Below are 24,850 nucleotides of genomic sequence, written 5' to 3'. Positions count from 1 at the left end.
CCCAGCCCCAAGGCTGAAAAGCAATCTAGACAAAGCTTGGGTCCCCGCCTCAGTCAGCTTTCTAATTGCACTAGGAGATACTCTGCTAGGTTTGTTTTGAAATTCGTATAATAATGCCTGGCATTTGTATGGTGCTTTTAACTTTTGAAAGGATTTTTCTTTATATATCCTTGATCTGAAGAGGTTAGAAGGATAGGGCAGAAACAGGATAGGGCACAAGCAGAGAAGGAAATTTCAACCTTATCCACAATCCAATGGGAAAGCTCCAAATTTCAGAAGCACACACAATCCTCATATATTAAAGACAAGTGCATTGTATATAGGGCCTTTGAAGGAAACAGCTCACAAGAATAAGGATTTCGCTCTCCCTGAGCACTGCTTCTGGTTCCATCTGGGCTTGGAGTGGAAGTCTCAGCTGGACTGCAATTTGGCTAAAGAGAGGGAAATGCCCCCAAAGTTTTATCCAGTCACATATTATACTCACCCTCATGCCAAAGGGAAGATGACTTAATCACAACAGAGACCTCCCTTGTTCGGGAGACTATATATTAGTTGGCTGGTTCACAGTAAAACTGTCTTTGAATGAAAGGCAAAGAATCAAGTGATTTTTTTTTTCAGCGACCCTCTTGGCCAATCTTTAGAAACACTTCCTGAAGTATTTAAGTTGTTAGGCGGCGGAAGCTCCACGCTCACTTCTCCCTCCCCAACACGCTTCCCCCAAGACACAAACTCTTCATCCCCCAGGGTATTCATTTTCTTTTCTCCAATACCTTGCTCCCATACAAAAGCTAAATACTCTCCAGAATATCGGACCGCCTCGGGCCTAGGAGGACTAAGGACAAGGGGAAAATTTGTCTTGCTTGGTGCCCCTAGCGACTTTTCCAAGGTAGGCTAGGAGGAGAGTGTCTAGGGCTTCCACTAAACATAACTAATACCAGCTTCACAGGCTCTGCAATGAAAACACTGGGCCATTTAGGCAAGGGAGATGATTCTGGCTTTTTCAGGAGCTTACACTTAGGCTCCCAGGGTGTGCAGAGGGGTTTAAAGAGCAGCAGGAAGTACAGTGGAGCTTTCTCAGAGCTAGGGATTGTTCTGAGAATGGGTAGGGAAAAGGGTTTCAGGTACCAGCCCAGCGTCCAGCAGAGACTCACATGCCCCTTTCCTGAGAGAGCTAGGAAGGGAGATAAAAGACAAAGCCGAGATTTGGGGCTGTGCGGCCGGGACATGAGATGCTGCCAGCTAGTGGACCTATGCGCCTGCAGGTTGCAGGTAGAAGTCTCAGGCTTGTGGTGGGGGTGGGGCTATGTAGCCCCTTCCAGTTGAGCTCAAGGGGGTGAACATTCTGGGCGCCAGGGTATAGGGTGAAAGATAGAAGTGGAGAGGTGCTTCACGTGAAAGGAAGGCATAAAGATAAAAGAGTCGCCCAAGAGTCCGGTGACACCGCCCCTCTCCCTCCACCACAGACACCACTAAGCAACTTAGCCCACCCCCCAGCACCCCCCGCCATCCTACAATATCGCTATCCCTCCCTGCATCAATCTAGGCTGGATCTTGGGAGACCGACCCTATGGGTGAGAGGGGCACGGATGGGAGAATTAGGTAGCTCCAACTAGATTAATCTAGATCTATCAGGGATCCAAGTCCGCCCGATAGGACTCCAGCACTCCGCTGTCCCCCTGTCCTACCAGCCGCCCTCTGCCCTTACTCTCTCAGGTTCAACTCCCCTTCCCCCTGAATGACCTGTGGTCGCAGGAGCAGCCTGGCCACCACCGACCCAGAGTCCGGGCTGAGGGGGGTGGGCAAAGGTTACTGCCCAAAGCAGGGGATACTCAGGCCAAAGGGCAGAGAGAGACTCTGCTAGCCCTATGCTCCAAAGGACTCCTGTCCCTTCTACCCGCACCCGAGCTTAGCCTCCCACCTCCCCTCCAGTCTCTGCCACCACCCAGGGGAGGGGGAGGTCTGGGGAAGCAAACAAACGAGACAGAAATTCCGTACCGAGGGGGGAGAGATGAGACGGTGGGACGGGGCAGCGGGGGTTGACTTGGGGCTGCGGCTGCGGCTTCCTTCCACCCCTGGCCGCCGAGCTGCAGAGAAGGCCGAGGCTGCTGCCCCTGCAGCCTGCCCCGTCCTCCCTCTTTCCCTCCCCCCTCCCCGCCTCCCCCGCCCCGCCCCGCCGCTGGGAGATTGTGAGAGGCTTCCGTGGCCCGGGGCTGGGGGAGGTGAGGGGTGCTTTTGCCTACCACGGTTGTCTCAGTCTCTCTCTCTCTTTCCCTCTCTCTCTCTCTCTCTCTCTCTCTCACACACACACACACACACACACACACACACGCGCGCGCGCGCGCACACACACACACACACACACCCCACATCACAACCACGACGGGTTGTCCGCAGCTCGCAGCCACCCCAAAGGGAGGAAGAAAGAACAGGAGCAGAGGGAAGCCGGGCGCAGAAAGAAGGGAAAAGGAAGAGCTCAGGGTTGGACATTTTTGGAGACAGGGGTGGGGAGGAGAAAGGGAGCGTGCCTCCTTGATTTTCCCCTCCCCACCCCTCTTTGCTTTTCTCTCCCCTTCCCTGTATAGCATATTCCAGAAACGGCAGCAGAAGGGGACAGAAACCTGTAGTGTAGGAAAGGGTTTGGAGGGGTGGCTAGCGCTCCGGCCAGCCGCTACCTAACAGCTGGAGCTTGAGTGTGCGTATAAGAGTGTGAATGCAGCTCGCTCTCTCTTTCTCTCTCTCTCTCCCCTCTCGCTCCATCCCTTCCTTTCTCCCTCCTTCTCCCTTTCCTTCACACTACAGTGTCAGCTACCCCTATCAGTTTCCCCGTGTCAGTTTCTTCTCTAGCTCTTATTGTGTGTGGCTGGCTGCGTGAAAGGAGTGGGTGCGCTTTAAGGGGCTCAGGTTGGGTTAGAGAGCTGGGAGAACAGGGCAGGGACATTGGTAGAGCAAAGAGTTTCGGGGCACTGGCGAAGGTGAAAGGTGAGGAGGGCCGATCTGTTACGGGGAAGTTTGGGAATAACTGAGCATCCAAAGGGGAAGCCAGGGTAGGAGCCAGTACTTGCGCTCGTCTTTACACCCCGCCCCTTTCCCTGTGCTTATCCGCCCACCCACCCGTCAGCCTAGAGGCCCCGGGCTGTCCCAGTCGGCTGCTGTTTGCGCGCCGCAAAAGAGGAGTCCGGCAAGGCGCCACACCACGCATCCTGGCCCACGGACACCCAGACGACACAGATCTGATCCGAAGAAACCACTTGGCTCAGGGTAAGTCTACAGGCGGCCGGTGCGGTCCGTTACGCTGCCTGAGCGCTGCTGAGGGGCAAGGGGCAGTGAAGTGCAGGTTGAATGAAGATGCTGGGCTGCTGTAGGCTGAGAAGCATTGACTGACTGGCTGTGGGCTCAGGGTGGTAGGGAGAAGAGGGAGGCCAGCAACAGATTGTTTTGGAAGAGGAAATGCAGTGGGAAGAAGCTCTAGGGGTGACAGGACAAGGTGCTGCCGGCGATGACCAAAAACATCCTTTCACTGGGAATATTTTCCTGAACCACAGCTTTGTCCTGTCCCTGGAAAATGATTTGCTCCATTCTTGGGTAGATTTTAAGATCCCTGGGGAACCTGCTCCCAGGCCTCCTTAAAATCGATTAGTGTGGCCCTAGGACCAAGGATACCTGCCCTTTGTCAAAAGCCACCTTCAGAAATAGAGAGTCAGGAGCCGCATCATGAAGGTTCAGAAACCAGGGTCCCCATTTACCTTCTTTGTCTTGTATCCTTCGAACTTAAGAAATGGCCAGATTTGTTTGCCTGTCTTCCTTAAAGGAACCAAAAAATGCAAATGGAAGGGCATCAGTCAGATCTCTGCTTCAAAGTGGACACCTCCCTCCCTCCCTACACACACATCTACTGGGACAAATGGTCATGATCATGTCCCACATATGCAGGTACTGAGCTGAATACACAGATGCTGATCTTTCTCCATGGTCTCTTAGAATGAATGAGATTAGGAGAAGGGCTTTTCCCCTATGACAACCTGGGCTCTTTGGATCAGTCATGTACCTGGTGATGGTTAAGTTTTTAGCAAGGTTATTACTCCCTCAGGAAAAGCCTGAAGCGGGGAAACCAGCCTGAAAGATAGAATCTCTGAACTTTACCCGAGTTTATTATAAGAGTAGGAGAGACACAGACTAATCGATAATGCTCCTTTTAGAGATTATGCATGTTAACTGTTGGCTTCAAATGAGAAATAATTAATACATTGACATGGCACACCCAGACCCACTTTCCTATTGCCATATATTTGTCTTCATGGTGTTTAGTAAGAATAACAGGTTTATATATCAGCATTCATAATTGTCTATTGTTGGTCTCATAGGTTTTTTGATGTTTAATTGATGATTTCTATTATGTCTCCTTTCCCATAAACTCTTTAAAAACTGAGATATAAATGACGTCACATGGTACCTTTCATCATGTTTTTAAAATCTGCTTATTCTAAATCAAAAGGCATGTTAATACATTTACATAGTATGAAGTTCGTTTCAAAGCAAATATATAGCCTGGGATAAAAGAAACTCACAGAGTCAAGGAGTCTCTGAAGCTCTCTCTGTGAGGTCGAAGGAAGAATTGAATGTCACCTAAAATCCACATTTTGGTCCCTGGAAGATGCTGTTTTCATAAACTTTCACTACATATATAGGGAGAGAGAGAGAGAGATAGAGAATGTGTGTGTGTGTGTGTGTGTGTGTGTGTGTGTGTGTGTGTGTGTGTGTGTATGTGTGTGTATGTGTGTGCGTGCATATGTGTATGTGTAATTTTTCAAGGACCTCAATCAACCCCATACAATCATACAATCTGGGCTCTGTGCTTTTGTAATAGAGGGGAGCAGGAGGTGAATTTGTGCTTCCAAAGCACCCAGGTTCTTCTGTTAAACTTTCTATTTATTACTACGTTACCAAAATGTAATGAATTGCCTCCTTCCAACTCAGCAAATAAGACAAACGCATTCTGCATTAAGTGAAACTGTTTATGTTGCATCAGGCAATTTGTTCTAATGTTCACTGCTAAGAGAGAGCAGAATGAGGATTACTCAAGTAGGATCTGAAAAGGTGCCCATTCTGTTACTTTTTAAAGCAACCATAAGTAAGTATTTTCTTAGGTTAAAATTACACTTTCAAATAGATATACTAAAGACCGGGTTGCAGACAGGTAGGAACGAACTGGCAGTATCATAACTGAGAGAAAACTCAAAATAACAACACGAATGAAGCCTACAGTGTAGGTTTTGCTCTGTTCTTGGTGATGTGAGTATCTGGCTGTTGAGGTAAGTCCTGATGGTTACCCAGGGGATAAGCAGGTGAGCAGGTTCAGGGATTCAGAACCATTGTAGCCCCCAGCTTCATTGATACTAATTCACCTGGCTTCAGTGTACATCTCAACATGGAGACCTGAACCAGATATCTGCCATCCTTCCCAGCCATAAGAGCTATAGTCCTAAGATTCTGTTCTTCTATAGCTAACAACTAAAACCAGAATGGCACGCAGAACCACAGTACTTAGAGAAGACTAGGCCAGGAAATTAGAGATGCAGAAGGGAGGAAGATGAGAGGAATATGAGAGAACCAAAGATGTTTTGAAGCAAACAGAAAGAAAACTATCCAGGTGTTTGCTTTGGCTGGGAATGGAATTAATCCAGAAATCAACTCATATGTGAAGCATCTTAAAATTGCCTGTATTTGACTTGCAAACACTGTGTAAACAATGATAGAATTCCATAGTACCAAGGAATTGGGAACCTTGGAGTACATTTTCAGTGTTGCCGTCTCATTTCACTCCTTACAATATTAAATTCCAATCTGCAAGCCATTAAGGTGCTTAATTATTGAATGGATATTTCAAATGTGTCATGCTGCTTTCCTGTAGCCTATTTTCGAATGTTCTAATTTATCTTTTGCCATGGCTCTATCACTGAAGGTGGTAGACTGAAGCATTTCTGCCTGTTTTACTTCTGCCAAAGGTTCCTGTTTTCACCTTAGTATACTAAGCTATTCAGATACCTCCTGCTAACTGATGAAGAATATAAGGCGCAGAATCTCTCTCCCCAAAGCACTCTGTGCCGCAAGGTGCCACCGGCCTAATTTGGCCCAGTCATTTTCCAGGTTTTCAGGGAAAGGTATGACAAAGTTTGCAGCCTATAGACAAAAATAATGCTCATTCTAGGCAGAAGTTATTCCTCATCTTACAGATCAGGGATAAGCTAAGGCCAGCCATCATGTCCAGAGCTAGTAGCTGATATATCCATAGTGTCATCCTTTCTAAAACTCAACGAAGCTTTTCTTCTGTTGATGGGCCCCTCAAACTTTGTCCAGTGAGACCAGAAGACCCATACTGCCAGCAAGGAATGATTCCTGAATGACTCAGCTGTGGTCTTATAAACAAACATGTACATCGTGCTCAACTGAGTGAGAAGAGATGATTTAAATAAATTATAAAAGCTGATAGGAGCTAAGCAAAAATTGCAATTCGCTGGGTGAAGGGAACTTTGCAAGTTTCTTAGGTTTTGTTCTCTGTCACCAACTGTGGAGTTGGCCCTTTGATGGAGGTGGCCAGTGTAATTGCCCCAGGTTTTTGCCTTAGCAAAAGGAAAGAAAAAAATAATGACGAGAAACAAGCGGGGATCTTGGCGGGGTCAATTCTCTCATTTCACCTATAGAGAAATTGAAGTCCAGAGAGTAGAAATGACTTGTCTAAAACAGACTACTAGCTAACAACAGCGGCAAAACCAAAACCCAGGACTGTTTGCTGATGCTAAATACATTTTCTGAAGCTCTCTGGAGATCTTCCCAAGAAATCGAGAGGTAACTAAAGCCAAGTTTACCAAGATCATAACCCTCTACTTCCATTCCATATTTATCTATACATGTTTATATTACGTGCTACTATCATATCTTTGTGACTTACCTTCTCAACCATCACCTCCCCCTAACACACACACACTCACACACACAATCCTATCTTGCTAGCTAAGAAAACATTGTATGTGCCTACAGCTAGCATATTCAGATGGAAGGCAGAATTAAACATGACAAAAATTTAGCTGCTCACATTTATGTGTCTGATCTGGCTCACACCACCAACAGCAAGGCATCTAGAAGTCCCAGTCTCTGCTGCACCACAGTAGTTTTGGGGAATGGAAGCTAGCAGAATCCAGTGACTATGGCTCTAGTTTTGTATACTCAATCTCAGAATCAGCACCCCCAAATGCATGTGCAAATACACACACGCACACACACACACAAACATGCACATACAGTCACACACTTTCTGAAAAATTAAAACAAAGAAAATAGAAAAGATAAGACAGGTGGTTTTTAGAGCAGAGTACAAGAAGGAAGGTTTGCAGAGGGATATTACCACCTTCCCCCATTTTTTAGCCTTACTGCCTAATTTTCATTAATTCCACCCTAATTTATTTTAGGATCTGAGAAAATAGGCCAATGCAAACATGTTTACTACAGCGAAGAAGGGTGATCTGGAAAACCTCCACATTTCAGTGAGAATATCACAAGGATAGGGAAAAGGCTAGGACTTAGTGAGCTAGAGCCTTGCTACTCCAAGTGTAGCCCCCACACCAGGACTACCACCATTCCCTGAGAGCTTTCTACAAATGTAGAATCTCAGATCCTTCCCCAGACCTACTGAATAAGAATCTATTTTTTATGGAGATCCTCAGTGGTTCATTTTTATACTAAAATTTGAGAAGCACTGGGCTAGAGCTTATCCAAAAAGCATCTGAAAGATACTTGAAAATAAACAATTACCTACCGAGCATGTAGGGACAATTCATGTGGCTTATCAATTAAAAAATAAAATATAAACTTTTTCCGGGTCCACTTATCTTGTTATTCACAGTAAAACCCTTAAGTGTGGGCAAGAGAGTTTCGTGTACGGGGAATAAGATCATAGGATTTGTCTATCTACCAGGATGACTTGGGTTTGGGAACTCACACAGACCTGAGTTCAAATCCTGGCCCTGCTCACGAATTACTAGCTGTGTAAACATGCACTTTGCCTTTAAGCCTCACGGTCCCCATCTATAAAATGGGATTAATAATAGTACCAACTGGCACTGGGCTGTCATGAAAAATTAAATAAGACACTATAAGGTACTGGGATATGGTGAACAATCAATAAATAGAAGATATAATTCATATGATTTGGCCAACAATTTTTAGTTTGGTAGAAAACCAACCACTAGATGTGAAGTCTTAGGGCACCTAGCATTATTTCTAATTGACGTGAATCTTATTGGGTTTTCTACAGATAGAATGCTAAGATATACAACAGTAAAATATATTTAAATATAATGGAGGCCACTAGAAACAAAGATTTTTTCAGAAGGAATTACAGGTGTCCCTAGTGGAATCCCTCCATGGAAGAAGACTGAAGTCAGAAATGACCCTGTTCTATGAAGCATATCTCAAAATATTACCAAGTTAGAAAGTCAAAAGTGAGGCATTTTCTGCACATTTGCATATATATGCAGCATGAAAAACACATGGATACACACACATACATACAAACACACACACGGACACATCCTTTGATGGACAAACTATTAAATAATTCAAGGCTGAAATGACGTTCTAGGATCAGAACAAGGTTTCTGCCTGATAAAATCTTTAAAATGCATGAATAATAACCTCTACCTCTTAACTTGCTCATGTTGCACAGTTTAATGACTTAGATATTACTATTTTGTAGGTGAAAAAAAAGAAGCAATTCCTACCTCTTCCCAGCCCATAGTGCTACCTATCTGCTCAATCTTCTCACCAGTAAAATATGATACATGTGGTACTTATAAAGTCCAAGGAATCTCTAGGCATTTGATTCTATAAAGACTTATTGACTGGCATGTGCAATCTGGGCAACCTGATTGTAAAGACACAGAGACAGACACTACCACCTCTGGGTCCCAGTCGTTTGGTATGTTCCGGACCTCCAGCTTCCCCTGATTTTCAATAGTATCGGATTAGTAAAGTATCAATAATCTTATAATAGACAATATATATCTCTAATTGCTAAGATTTCTGTGATCACCCTAGATAAACCATAACAAGTGTTATCAATTATTGACTATCTTTATATTAGTTTTCTATTGCTGCCGTAACAAATTCTCACAATCTTATCAGTTTAAAACAACACAAATTTATTACTGTTACAGTTCTGTAGTTCTGACGTCTGACACAGGGATCACTGGGCTAAAATCAAGGTTTCAGCAGGACTGCCTTCCCTTCTGGAGGCTCTAGCAGAGAATCTACTTCCTCACTTACTCAGATTGTTGGCCTAATTCACTTCCTTGAGGTTATAACTGAAGTTCTAATTTCTTTGGTGGCTATCAGCTGAAGCTCATTCCTAACTTCTAGAGACAACCCACATTCCTTAGTGCATGGCCCCATTCCTCTGACTTCAAAGCCAGCAAGGGCCTGTTGGGTATCCCCTTACACTTTGGTGAGAGGGCACTCAGCTGGCTAACTCCTGTCTCTTCTCCCTTTGCATCTCTCTCTGGTTGACTGTTCTGCCTTCCTCTTCTGCTTTGTTTTGTGCTTACATTGGGTCCACCGACATAATCCAGGATTATCTCCTATTTTAAAGTCTGCTAATTAGAAACTTCAATTATATCTGAAAAATCTTTTTTACCATGTAACATATCATATTCACAGGTTCTGGGAATAAGGGTATTGACATATTTAGGGGTTGGCCATATCTTGTCTACCATAATCCTTTATGTGTTGAGTGCTACAAATAATGTGGTCTTAAATGACATTCACTACAGTTTCTATATGATAGGTATTATTATTATTCCCATTTAACAGATGAGGAAACAGGATGAGACAAGTTAACTGGTGTGTTTAACACCGCACAGCTTGTGAATGGTGGAGGCAGGGTTGGAACACAGGTCACTTTTCCTCCAAATCTTGAATTTTCCCTATTGGCTTACATTATGTAGCTGCCTCATTGTTGGAAAGCTCTTTTGGTGGTTTTTGTTTCACTTGTTGTTGTTATTTTGTTTTTTTTATCTTTTCTTTCACGTTTTTGAATAGGTAATTTATGTTCATGGTTTAAAAATAAAAATACATAAAAAGGTATTCAGTTTTCCATCTGCATGGTTGTCCCCACCCCTCCGTCATTTGATTTGTTTCCCTCTAAAACTTCTGAATGAAAATACAAGCAATCATGAATAGATGTACAGAAATATCTTTACGTTGTAACAAAATCTCTCAAACTACAGCTCAAATCCATTTTGTCCTTTTGTTGCATTCTCATGACAATGCAACTTTGGAAGAACTAACATCTGTGTTAAGTGACAGATCTTTGGGCCAGTTACCTAAGCAACCGGTGACTCCACTTACTTTCTAAAATGCCTTATAATCCTTTTCACCCCATGATGCTCACTTGAATACTCTATACATTATGTAACCTTAATGCCTCAATATTATGTATGTCATCAATTTTATCTGAACATCCCAGAGTCCTGGAATTTTAGGAAGCACAAACATGAGAGAGAGAGAGAGACAGTGAGAGACAGAGACAGAAGAAGAGAAAGGAGAAGGAGGTAGAGAAAACAGAAAGGAAAATACAAAAGAAGAAAAAGGAGGAGGAGGAAGAAGAAGACAGAGAGTCAGAGGAAGAAAAAGAGGAAGAAGAGGAGAATGGGGATGAGGAGGAAGGAGGAGGAGAAAGAAGAAGAGGGAAAGAGGAAGGAGAACAAGAAGAAGAAGGAGGAGGAGAAGGAGGAGGAAGAAGAAGAAGAAAGAAGAAAAAGAAGAAGAAGAAGAAGAAGAAGAAGAAAAATTCCCACAGTGTACAGTGAGAAAAAACATACATTTATGAAATATATTTTATTATTATTCCATATTGTAATGGGGTGATTATATTTTAGCATAAATAAGCATAATGTCTTATTTATAAATAATCTTTCATAAAATAGACACAGTTATGTATCTTGCAAAAGAACATGGAACTCTTACATAATTAGAAACACTGAAACAAACTACCATATAATCGGGTAGCATATCATATAGCAATAGGCATCGAAAACAAGATGACAAGTTTGGTTTAAACAAAGAATTGAATAAAGCTAGTAACAAAATCAGTATACCAGAAGGAATTATTTTGTCATTCCTACTGTGAACATTGTTCTTTAGCTGTAATATAAGAACCTCTTCTTTCCAGCATGTCAGTAGCATACAATATACACTTGCCTTCTAGTGGCACAAAACAGAGCATCCTATTATCTTCTGTTTGTTTTTTGTTTTGTTTTTTTTCTATCCTTTAAACCAGTGGTTTTCCAGCTGTGGGCAATGATTCATTAATGCACTGTGAAATCAGTTTAGTAGTTCATAGCCACTATTTTTAAACGAAATATAGTAAAAGAGAGAAATGTGAGTCTCAGTAAGAGCAAGCATTGTTTCATTAATCTTACTTTAGTAATGCATGTGTGTGAGTATGTTCATGTTTGTGTTATATTAGGTTCAACGTAAAATGGTTTTCTTGCTGTGGGTTATTGTCCCAAAGTTTGGTAAATGTTGCTTTAAATGATTGGAACCACTGAACAGATGTTATATTTCAGAATACTTATAAATAAATGAATCTCTGCTCACACCTAAAAACCTTGGCCTTCCTGAACGTATTTTTCTAACTAAAAGGAGATTCCACACTGTCCCTTGGCATTGTAGTCCCCAGTTCCTGGCAATGCTCAGAAAATAGGAAGCATCCAAAGAAAAATGTAAAATCCCATAAAAAATGGGAATGTCTTTTATCTGTGGTGCATGAATATGTGGAGATTTGTAGCATCTCGAGATTTGGAATTGAGTTTCCTAGTTGTCACTTCCATTGGCATCTTATGGGTACAGTAGCTCAGGAGACCCTAGTCAGTGCTGAACATGGCCTGAAAGTTTGCAACTCACATAAAATATTTAACTTCAAGAACCACCAGAGAACTTTATACTTTTGATTGTTGTCATCTTTACATAGTGGTCATCTCCAGAAATGTTTTCTGGATTAATAGCTTTTAGTCTAATGATAAAGACCGAACAATGAAGAAAGATTGACAAGAATATAAAATGTATGTTTGTGGATACATCTAGGAAAATGCTGATGAAGTAGTGATGGGTAGGTAAAGATTGTCGCAGGATGTTTGATGTTGCCAAAGAGAGGATTTTCACATTTGTTACGGGGCAATTATGCCAAGGAAGAGGAAAATGAGAGGGATAGTTGGAAGGATACAGACAAGAGAGTATTAAGGAGTAATTAAACAACTCAATCCTCAAAGTGGTAATTGAGCCCCTACTATCAATCACTTGACAATATTCACTCAGTGTGCACTAGGTGGAAGGCACTGTTGGGAATGCAAACATGCTTGCCCTTCCTTTTCCCTCTAGGAACTTTCAACATGGTCAGAAGTGAGTGGGATGATGGGAGCAAACAGGATGTGAAATCCTGGTGTGGCCAAGTAGGGCATTATGCTTTAAGCCATTCATGGAAATAGAGGCAGGTACTTCCAGGAGATAGAGTGGGGAAGTTTAATCTGTAGAGGCCTTTAGACGTTCAGGCTGTGCTGGATTTAATTTAGTGGATGAAAGGAAGATACAAAAGGATTTTGAGATTTAAAAAATGAAATAATGATAACCATGTTTGGGAATGATTATTCTGGAAATGGTGTGTAGGAATTCCGGATTGTTGGAGGAGCAAGCAATGGCAGGCATACCAGTTAGGAAGCAATTATAGAAATTTAGGAATGAAGAGTAGCACTGTGGTTAGGTACAGAATCTAGGTCCAAATTCGTCTGGGTGTGATTCTAACTGTGCCGCTCTGAGCCTTAGTTTTCTCTTCTATGAAAAGAAAAAACTAAAAATACCTGCCTTGAAAGAATACTGTGAAGTTGAAATGAGTTACACGTACAAAGCACTTAGCCCAGTACCTGGCCATAGTAAATGTGTGCACGTTGACTGTTACAGTGTTGTTATTGCTTTTGTTACTGTAGTGGTGCACCTGGAAAGGATGGGGTATGAAATATACTGTGAAGAAACAATAATGGTGAATGGCTGTGTGATGTGTGATGAAGGCAGTCAGAGATATCTGCAGGTTTTACCTCCTTGCTAGGTAACAGAGAAATGATGCCATAAGAAATTGTGAAGGCGAGGTGAGACAGGAAGATAGTAAGTTGGTAATAAGTTTTAATATAGAATTAAGCTCGGAGTCAGTGTGAGACATTCTAGTGAAAATGAAGCTTGGAGTCATTTTGAGGCTTGGAGTCATTTGAAAATGACTACCAAAAAATTTTAGATGTGACACTGGAGCTCAAGAGAAAGTTTAGGGATGAAATAAAAATTTGAAAAGTCACAGATATAAGTATAACAACTTTTGTCTCTGGTCTGGGCGTGGTGGCTCACACCTGTAATCCCACCACTTTGAGAGGCCAAGGCAGATTGATCACCTGAGGTCAGGAGTTCAAGACCAGCCTGACCAATATGGTGAAACCCCGTCTCTACTAAAATTACAAAAATTAGCCGGGCGTGGTGGCACATGCCTGTAGTCAGCTACTTAGGAGGCTGAGGCAGGAGAATTGCTTGAACTCAGGAGGTGGAGGTTACAGTGAGCTGAGATCGTGCCACTGTACTCCAGCCTGGGCAACAGAGGGAGACTCTGTCTCTAAAAAACAAACAAACAAACGAAAATTTATCGCTAAGAAATACATGTAAAATCTCCAAGAAAGAAAGAAGAGAGACAAAAGCAGATAGTTAAGGTTTAATCTGTGGTGCATGATTAGTGGAGGCAGAAGAGCCACGGGAAGAATGATTGAAGGCAAAAAGAGACCTGTTCAAGGAACTACTGGGAATTCATAAAAAGAACATGCCCTGCTCAATATAACTTATAGAATCAGGACAGAAAGCATTATAAAGTATGAACTATGTAATAATGACATTCAATTTAAAAATATAAATTCTCAGTTTCAAAATATACCTTATTTTGTTGACTAGAAAAGACAGGAAGTCTTCATAAGTATTTTAGCCCTTGAATGATGAGTGACATTTGGAAATATATCAAGGAGCACATTTCAGATGAGAAGAATTATATGATCAAAGGTGAAGAGTTAGAAATGGGCACACCAAGTTTAAGAGAGAGAGAGAGGAGATCGATCTGACAAGAGTGAAGGAAGATAAGGAAAGGTAAGAGAGGAAAAATGTTCAAATTACCCACATAGCTAATCTCAAGTCCCAACTGAGGGAGATTTAAAATGTTCAGTCTCATCTTAGCTTTAAAGCTGGATGTTTCATGTCATTTTTTTTTCTGACATGAAACTCAACTCCCAGCTTTCTCGGTTAAATGATTGAGAGGACAGTGATGCTATTAACAAGAATAAAGTGATAGACGAAAAATAGCAGGTTAGGGTGAGGTGATAGGAGGGTAGAAAAGGGATGATGACTTATGTTTGGGACATGTTGAAGTAAAGGTGCCAGTGTGACATCCAAGCACAGATGTTAATCAAGCAGTTAGTTAAATGGGTTTAGAACTCAAAATAGAAGTCTGAGCTGTAGATATAGATTAGGGAGTCATTATCCCATAATAACAGGACAATAATAGCAGTGATGATGACAGATACTTATGAAGTATATACTCTATCTAAGGCATGGTTCTAAGAGTTTTCCAAATAGTAAATCATTTAACCTTCACAACAACCTTATGAAGGAAATGCTATTTGTATCCTCATTTAACAAAAGGACTAAAACCAAGGCTCAGAGAGGTCTCATGCCCGAGGTCACACAAGTGGTATCTATTGGAGACAAGATCCAAACCCAGGCAAGTACAAATCCAAAGTTCATGCTCCTCGTTACCACATTAAGAGTGAGTGTTAGTCTTAGAAGTAGAATCACTTACTCTAGCAGAGCACAGTGAAATAGGTCAGCTACCGATCCTTGAAAATACCAATATTTCAGAGGTAAGTGGGAGAAAAGAATCTTTCAGAAGAGACTAAGAGCAATCATAGAGATAGAAGGAAAACTAGGAGTGAGTGATGGCCTTAAAGTCACTGAGGAGAGAATGCCCAAAAAGGGGAGTGGATATTAGCAGCATTAAGAGCTGCAGCCATTGGATTTGACAGTTTAAGAGCCTTTGAATAATGTAGTGGTTAGGACAGGGGACAGCAAATCACAGGCCATGGGCAAAATTGGGCCCACCACCTGTTTTGGTGTGGCCTCAAGCTAAAAGTGGTCTTCACATTTTTAATGCCTGGAAAAAATCAAAAGAAAATATATTTCATGATGTAAAAGTTATGTGAAACTCAAGTTTCAGTGTCTATAAATAAAGTTTTATGGGAACACAGTCACTCTGATACATTTATGTATTGTCTATGACAGCTTTCTTACTACAATGGCAGAGCTGAGCAACAGAGAGCATATGGCACAAAAACCCTAAAATTTTATCTATTTAGCCCTTTACAGAATAAGTTAGCCAGCCCTTAGGTTAAAGGATTAGCTATAAAGTCAGACTAGCTCAGTTCAAATCCCAACTCTCCCCCGACTACACAATGTGACCTTGAAAAAGTCACCAAATGATCTAATGACCATTGTCAGTAAAATGGAGATAAAAATAGTATTTATCTCATAGGATTCTAGTTAGTTAGTTAGTTAGTTATTTTTGAGACAGGGTCTCACTCCGTCACCCAGGCTGGAGTGCAGTGGTGTGGTCATGGCTCACTACAGCCTCGACCACCCCAGGTTCAGGTGATCCTCCCACTTCCCCGAGTAGCTGAGGGTACAGATATGTGACACCATGCCCGGCTAATATTGTGGGGTTTTGGGGTTTCTGTTTGTTTGTTTGTTTGTTTTTGTTTTATTTGTAGAGAGGGGGGTTACATCATGTTGTTCAGGCTGGTCTTGAACTCCTGGACTCAAGCGATCCACCCACCTTGGCCTCCCAAAGAGTGGGGATTACAGGAATGAGCCACTTATCGAGCCCAACTTCATAGGATTTTTTTGAGGATCAAATAAGACAATTTGTGTAAAGCGCCTAACACAGTGTCTGGTGCATAGTTAGAACTTAATAAATGTCAGCTGCTGTTGACTTCTGACATGGTAGAAATGAAGCCAAATTGCAATAGGTGGCAAAAGGAATTGGAGATGAGGTCTAGACAAATAGAAACTATAATTTTGAAAACTTTCACAGTGGATTTGAGGATGGAGGAGGAAGTAACTTTTCGGGGGGCCGTTTTCAGTTTTAATGGAGAGATTTGAACTCAGGGAAGGGGAGAAGTGAATGAAGATTGAGCATCTGGGAGGAAAGAAAATGAAACAACAACCTGATGAGGTAGGAAGATCAAGAGTGGAGATCAGAGATTAACCTTAGAAGGGAGTAGGAACAATTCTTCCTCAAGAAATAAAATCGAGTTCTATGCAGATACAAGATTTTATGTGGGGTGGGGGAAATTCATATCTCAAAGACTCTTTCCTCTATAAGGTTGGAGACAAGCTTTTCTGTTATGGCGCATGTTGTAGGGGAACTTGATGGAAGACTGGCTATGGAACTTTCAGAAAGAAATTGGCCCAGGAGATTCTAAAGAGGTATACGTATGAAATGGCCCTGTGGGCTTGACGGAGCTTGGAAAATCGAACTTGGTGGCGCCAATCTGCACAACCATGTGAATTACTCTAGAAGTGCTGAAAAACCTGAAAGAAGAAATCCAGAAAGCAGAGGGGTGAGTTGAGTCATGACTTTTAGTTGTGTTGAAATACTTGGAAAAGGTAATGCCACCATTGGCAAACATGTGAATCCCATACCAGCCTGTCATTGGAACCACTGGCTCTGGGACTCTGGTCTTGTCAAAAGGCTCTGCAGCTTGCTCTTCTTTATCCTGCCTGGTGTGGTATCATGTTTGCACAATGGCACAGCCTCCCCAGACATTTCTGGATTTCTTTCCCTGAAATCTCATTGCAACATAACAGAGACAGACGGTACATTGGAAAGCTCTGAGGAGGAACATAAACTGTGACTTTCGTGGAGACAGAATGATACTGCTGAAGGATGGGGGCTAGTGCTACAGAGTCTGAGTACCTTTCAGGACTCCATGAGCCTAGCAATAAAATCCCTATTAATTTGAGAGATTCAGGACACAAGCTATATGGTATCCAGCATAAATCCAAATAAAATGCTACAATGGCTGGTGTACTGGGTTTGGCTCCCTTGAGACTCCAGGGCCAAAGTTACAGAGCTAACAGGCCAATTCCTGTCTGGGCAAACTAAAGGCAGAACAGAAGTCAGGGAAGGAGACATTGTCTGAGGAGGCTACAGATTCAGGGAACAAATGCTTTGGCTAGAAGTTGAGATGGCAAGGAAGAAATGGAACAAGTTTTCCTAAAAAGGTGCCCAATGAACCCCCTGGAGGCTTGCAGCTCAGCTGAAACTTAGCCAGGGCAGCTCTGAAGATTCCATTCAGACTTCCTCTAGAGAGCATACACATTCTGCTGGGGAAAACAGGTCTCCTGTAGACATTTCCCCATCTTATGCTGACCTTTTGGCCTGGGACTCAGATAAGTATGCATTCCCCTTAGAGGCTTCCAGGCTCATTTGGAGATCTGCTAAAAGGATATAGAGTGTCAATTTGCATTCAGATAGCATGCACATGCCCAAAGCACTTTCCCATCCAGCATTTTAAGCAGACTAGTATGGTGTCAAAAGCACTATACTGGGAGTCAAGAGTCCTTGCCCTGCTACTTACTAGGAGTGTGACCTTAAGCAACACACTAAGCCACTCTGAACCTCAACTTTTAGCATGTATAAACTGAGGATAATAGTAGTGCTGGCCTAATAGAGTTGTTGGGAGGATTAAATAATAGTGCTTAGCATAGAGTCTGACTCATAATAAGCACTCATTAGCTGCCATCCTCATCCTCATCATCCTCATTTAACATATAAAGAACTTGAAGCATAGATTAGGCTTAAGCCTGGCTCTGACACTTATGAGTCATAAGACCTTGGGCAAGTCACATCACCTCCCTGAGCCATTTCTTTCTTCTCAGTTTAAGGTAGACTTGGCTGATCATACAAGATACTGTGTGTGAAAATTATACAGTACTTTTCAAATGCTATAGTATTCGTTTTCCTTTTCAGAGAGCATCATCTCTTTTTAAAGACAGCGAAAAGGACCTGAGAGGTAAAGGCATTTACCCAGTGAAGCAACAGCAAACCTGGAATGAGAGCCCAAGGCCCTCTACTTGCAACCCAGGGCTCTTCCTAATTATATTCTCTGAGAGCAGTTTGGTCTTGTACTCAGAACAGAGTGTTTCACATGGTCCCAGCAGTGCGGGCTGTGCTGATGATGTGTGTACTTCCCTGATGCTCACCAGCCAGAAGGCAGCAGTGCTGACTGGGCCCCTTGCAGGCAGATGTCAGAAGCCAGAACCTCAAGCTCTTTGTTTGCCCCTGTAGCAAGTGACTAGCGTTCAAAAATAGAGAGTTTGGGCCATCTTCATACCCAAAATACTTTCTTCTCCCCACAACCACACAACCTTGGTGTATGAATCCCCATCATTCAAGCTTTGTTCCTTTTAAGCTTCAGACCCTGTTCAAAAGGTGAACTCCCTAGCACATGCATGCAATGCCTGCTACCAAGAATCAGCAATCAGAGCAACAGTATGAATTAAATTATTCAGTGCTTTTTCTCTCTGGAAGCGGGAAAGAGGGAGATTTCAAGTACAGGACACTGCTCAGTCTTCCTGGATAGCTAGAACAAACTAGAGACAACAGGAAAAATATTATAAATGGAGAGGGGGCACATAAAGAGTAGGTTGCAAAAGCAGCCCATCTCTATCCATTTTGAAAGTGCAGGAGCAGGACAGATGGAAGAGACATCCCTGGAATGGTGAAAAGAGCATCCATTTAGAATGACAAGGTCAGACTTCCAATATTATGGCAAATTTCCTAATCTGTCTATGCCTCAGTTTCTTCACCTGTAAAATGGAGTGATCATGATCATAGTGATCATCGACCTTACCAGATAGTTCTAAGTGTAAGAAGAAAAACATGTGTGTGAACATGCTTATAAATCAATGCCCAGATCTAAGGGATCATCAAGGATTCAGTTAACTTCTCAGAGGAGGCTCGAGGTTGCAGTGACCTTGACAGCTAAATGGCCAGGTGAGATGCACCTGGCTTTCCTCCCATCCCCTTCTCTGTTAAGTGGAGCATTTCATGCACCTGCCATGCTTCCTCTCCGAGTCTTCTCATCTCTGGCAACGTGGAAGCATTTAGTAGCTCTCCCTGGGGCCAGCAGTAGGTCTCAAGAGCTCTGATCTGAGAGCAGTGGAGGTAGGCAGTTGGCAGAGGGCAAGGCTCTTCTGAGACGGAATGCATTCCCACTGGCCAGCTGCAGCCTCCAGACAGATATGGAAGTCCTGCCACCAACCCAGGGAAGCAGAGACAATTAGGATGACCTCTCAGTGACAAGACTCTGGAGTAATTAAAGCAGTGACATAATTGGCCTGACAAAGCTGAGATGGCAGACACACAATCCAGCAATATGGCAAAATAGTTGTCTCAAGAAATAAATAAAGCAATCTATAAATAATTACTGAAGCTGTTAGCTATATTTTATCTTCTCCCCTATGCTGCTTCTTGACATTACTGGATTCAGAGGCCCCACAGGGGTGCCAGTCAGAGTAAGAGAGGTGACAAGGGAAGGAATGGCTGGGGCCAAGGACTCCAGTTGGCCAGAAGCTATTGAGGACCCTGCAAAATGTCTACCTACAAGTTCCAGGGACCCCCCTCCTCAACACAGTCTTCTGTGATGAAAGCAGGCAGGGATGGGTAAAGAGTCACCTCTAGTGAGGAATGGAAGAGATATGGGACTGCCAATAGGACAGAGAAATACCTAAGGCCCACTTATCAGGTCATGACTTAGCCCTAGCCACTACAGAGGTGACTGACTCTGGGCAAGGCTGAAGCTCCGGGTATGTATGGGAGGTAAGTTGAGAGGGTGGTAGGGTGCCGGGCTGTATAATTACCCTGACAGGCCATTCTCACCATTTCCTTCTCTTTGCTTTTATTAAATAAGCCCTGAACTGAAAATGACAGAAATGGGGAAGGTCATGTATGAACAGGTAAAATCAGAACTGGTAAGGAAGAAACAAGGCCAGCCACATTATCCCTCAAACTGAGAAATTTAAGTTTCTTTGTACTCTGCCCTAAATTTTATTTAATTCATTTTATTAAACACTTGGTATATTCCAGACCCTAAGTGCTTTACAAATACTGACTCTCATAATCCTCATCATAGCCCTCTGCGATAAAGACTATAATAATTCCCATTTTACAGATGAGGAAAACAAGAGACAGGGACATTAGGTAAATTGCCTGAAACAGCACAGCTAATAAATGGTGAAACCAGGATTCAAGCCCAGGATAACCCAATTCCGGAGAAGAGACCATGCTCTTCACCTCTGTGATATGCTTCCTGACAACTTACATTCAACTCGTACACCTACCATGTTCTGTTGATATCTGTTATTTATTGGTGGGTATCTCCTCCCAGTCTAAGCATTGATGGTAGGCACCATGAAGGCCAGGGCCAGACCTTTCTGGTTCACCACCATATTCCCAGAGCCTAACACAGGGGCTGAATGATTAAATGAATTCATTAATGATTTCATGAGTATTCAATGAAAACAACTAAATGCCAAATAAAATAATTGCAACAGTTTGAGACAGGAACTATTTTCAATGTATATGCAGAACTGTAGATGACTCTGAGCTATAGGAACATAGAAGCAGAAGGGTTTGGTTCTGCCTGGAGATGTCAGGGAGCGCTGTACAGAAGGTTTGTAACATTAGAGCTGGGACTTGAAGGAGAAGTAGGTATTCACAAGCAGAGAACGGCCATCAGATGGAGGTATTCTAGACCAAGAGAAAGGCATGAGGCAAGTCAGAGCTGTCTGGGGACAGGTAGTTGGTGTGGTTGGAGTCTAGGATATGCACATGGGAGTAGCCAGAGGTACCTTTGGAGAGCTAGGCAGGAGCCTACTGGTCAATTCAAACTTGATCCTATAGCCAGAGCATAACCATCAGCCAAGTTTTTGTTTGTTTGTTTTGTTTTGGAAATAGAGTCTTGCTCTGTCATCCAGGCTGGAGTTCAGTGGTGCCATCTCGGCTCACTGCAAGCTCTACCTCCCAGGCTCAAGCAATTCTTCTGCCTCAGCCTCCCAAGTAGCTGAAACTACAGGCGCACACCACCACTCCCAACTAATTTTTAGTAGAGACAGAATTTTGCCATGTTGGCCTAGCTGCTCTTGAATTCCTGACCTCAAACAATCCACTTGCCTCTGCCTCCCAAAGTGCTGGGATTACAGGCATGAGCCACTGTGCCCGGCCCCATCAGCAAACTTTTAAGTAGGACAAAGATATGATAATCAGATTTGTGTTATGGAAATGTCATAATCCTCAGGGGAAAGATGGAAGAGACAATGAAGCCAGGAAGACCAGAAAACAGAAGGTTTGACAGCAATGTCCTGAATCGAGGACAGAGATTGTTAGAGGCTGTACTGATAGCTCTTGGTGATAGGACATGGAAGAATAAGGGAAAAGGAGGATTCAAGAATGACTCCCAGTTTTCTGGCCTGGGAAACTGGATAGATGGTGTTTCCAAAAATGAATGTAATGGTTTCCAAAAAATATGTGAGGTAGGTTAAGATGAGCATGGTGATAAATTTGGTATTGAGCATGTTGAGTTTAAGGTATGTGTGGAGGGATTATATGCCAGTGGTGATGCTCAGTTGGCAGTTTGACATGTAGATCTTAAGCTCAGGAGAGAGATATAAAAAAATTAGATTTGGGCCGGGCGCGGTGGCTCAAGCCTGTAATCCCAGCACTTTGGGAGGCCGAGACGGGCGGATGACGAGGTCAGGAGATCGAGACCATCCTGGCTAACATGGCGAAACCCCGTCTCTACTAAAAAAATACAAAAAACTAGCCAGGCGAGGTGGCGGGCGCCTGTAGTCCCGGCTACTCGGGAGGCTGAGGCAAGGAGAATGGCGTGAACCCGGGAGGCGGAGCTTGCAGTGAGCTGAGATCCGGCCACTGCACTCCAGCCTGGGCGACAGAGCGAGACTCCATCTCAAAAAAAAAAAAAAAAAATTAGATTTGATATTCATTGCTGTGCAATATCAATCATTGAAACCATGTGTGTGAATGAAACTAATTTTTCTTTTTTTTTTTTTTTAAGATGTAGTCTCGCTCTGTCTCCCAGGCTGGAGTGTAGTGCAGTGGCGCGATCACGGCTGACCGCAAACTCCACCTCCCAGGTTCACGCCATTCTCCTGCCTCAGCCTCACAAGTAGCTGGGGCTACAGGCACCCGCCACCACGCCCGGCTAATTTTTTTGTATTTTTAGTAGAGACGGGGTTTCACCGTGTTAGCCAGGATGGTCTCAATCTCCTGACCTCGTGATCCGCCCGCCCTGACCTCCCAAAGTGCTGGGATTACAGGCGTGAGCCACCGCACCAGGCCTAATCTTTTCTTTTAAACTCACACAGATCATGATTTGATCTATCCTAGGTTGAAAAGAAACTACCTCGGTCTTAAAAGAGAGATGCCTTCCCTTTCAAATACTCATTCCTAAACTTTTCAGTAGAGAGATTATTCCTGATACATTTCTAGATGCTTAGGGAAAGTCAGTCAATGATTATGGACGAACCAGAGGCTTGGCTCCCATTCTGAGAGGTTGAGCCAAAGACTCCGGGTACTTCCTTTCCGTTTTGGAAACCAGCTGTCAGAGGTGTATGAAGCTGGCACAATTGGTAGCAGCTCTAGGGTCTCCACATTGTAGGAGGGAATATATCTCTCTTCCAGTTGCCCCCTACACTTGTTGACTGACTGGCTATTGTGGCCCAAAGCAAAGGTTGTCAAATAGCCTTTCCTTTTCAGAGAAAAAGAAAGAAGAATTTTTAAAAAGGGCATTTTTGCTAAAATGCTCAGTGAACTTGGGTGAGTAATTTATCCTCTCCATGCCTTGAAATATAGTGCTATCTACCTAATATACCTCACAAGAAAGTTGTGAGGATCAAATTAATCATGGAGTATTAAAATGCTTTTTAAAATACACTATAAGCAAAATGTATTATAATTTCAAGCACCAAGATCTCTGGACTCTAGTTTCCAATCCTTCATTGTTCCAATTAAAAATGGTATTTTACTTTGCCTTCGTTTATTTTCCTATATATGACAGAAGTGATCATAGACGTTTTTTGTATTTTGGAGTGTGCATGTGTTTGGGGGGCAGGATGTGTGCTGGCTTGTATACAAACACAATTATCATAAATGGCTTTAGAATAAGTAAGCACTTAAAAATGCTAAGTAGGTTTTTATACACTACCTGACATTATTCTTTTAATCTTTCACATCTCTTCCTCTGATATCTCTTTTTCTTCAAAGAATTCATGCAAGCATACACTACTGAACCCAATCCCCTGTGAGGAAAGGGGGGAAAAATGTCTTCCTGTACCCTGATCTAGAGGCAGAAAGTGCTCCTTTATTTATATTAACAAAACAGAAATAACATTTTTATTAGTTGTCTATGGCTGTATAAAAAAGCAGCAAATCTCAGTCCCTGAAATGTCTACAGTTCGCAAAGGCCAAAACAAGCATGAAGACATGAGCTAATATCAAGCAGAGAGGCTGTGCCGCACAGATGAGTAAGGAAGAAAACATGCCAATGGATAAAAGTTATTCAACCCCTGAATGGATTGCCTAGAAAGGTAATTTGGGGCAGGATCAACGGACTTGAAATCTGAATGAAATAGCAAGAGAGATGAATCAGGAAACAATAGAATTGATCTGTCATAGTTTGGGTTGATTCCTACAGGCCAGAGTTCAAACAAACCAGTCTAGAATCTCTAGGTCCCTTCAAACCTCAGAGTCTCAAGATATAATTATATGAAATGCACTGAGACTAATATTTTTGCAAACCAGCCTAAGACATCATTAAACAACTTCTAAGCAGAAATAAAAGACATTTGTGGTAATGCCACCACTATTCCTCAGTCTCATGCACTAGTAGTTGAAGTCATCCTACCTTCCATCGCTCTTTGCCCCATATATATAATTAAGTCACTAAGCACTCTTCATTTGAATTCTGCATTTTGTTATTGCCTATCTTACTGCATTTTCCACTGCTATTACCCTGCTTACTGCCCTTAAACGCAAGCTAAGCCTCCGAGCTGGTCCAACTGCCTCCAGTCTCTCCCTGTCAATCCATTCTGCACATAGTCACTAGATTCATCCTCCCTTGACATTACCCTTCTACCTCCAGTAGTTCCCCACTACCTATAGGATAAAGTTCAAACCCTTTTCGCATGGATCCTAGGCCTTCCATTATCTGGCACCAACAACATTTTGAGTACGATCCTTCTCTATAAATCCTCTGCTCTAGAAAAACTATTTGCGGTGTCTCTCAGCACAACCTCTGCTTCCTCTGCATTTACCTATACCAGTATTGTAGCAAGAATATAGCTCCCATTGTAAACTGCCTCTCAAAATATCATCTATCCTTTGAGATCCAGCTCAAATTCTACCTTACCCAATAAATATATACTGCATGTCTAGTATGCACCAGGCAGTTTAAAGTCTTGTTAGCTTTCCCAGTCTTTTATTGCTCCCTTCTCTGAGTCCATTGAGCAGTGTCTAAGTATCACAATTGGCCCTTTGTAGTGATTCTCTTATATAATCATTAGCCATTGTTTTCTATCTTAATGTTTTTTGTACCCAAGAACACTGTAAGCTTCTTGAGAGCAGGAACTTGGTTCTGTATTTCTTTCT

The 24,850-nt window shown here is 42.7% G+C and overlaps 1 protein-coding gene across 1 annotated transcript in view; it reads left to right on the top strand.

Annotated features, from left to right (window-relative positions):
- Window positions 1-2,360: 2,360 nt before the first annotated feature.
- The window catches only part of TRPC5 (transient receptor potential cation channel subfamily C member 5), a 345,492-nt gene continuing 323,002 nt past the window's right edge, over window positions 2,361-24,850 (top strand). The window contains exon 1 of the mRNA XM_030934047.1: window positions 2,361-3,258. The gene's annotated coding sequence lies outside the window, so the exon portion shown is untranslated. The remainder of the gene's footprint in view (window positions 3,259-24,850) is intronic.

This window comes from Rhinopithecus roxellana, chromosome 7 (genome assembly GCF_007565055.1).
Source record: "Rhinopithecus roxellana isolate Shanxi Qingling chromosome 7, ASM756505v1, whole genome shotgun sequence".
NCBI lineage: Eukaryota > Metazoa > Chordata > Mammalia > Primates > Cercopithecidae > Rhinopithecus > Rhinopithecus roxellana.
Note: the sequence above shows the minus strand (reverse complement) of the source record. Positions and strands in the feature narration are given on the sequence as shown.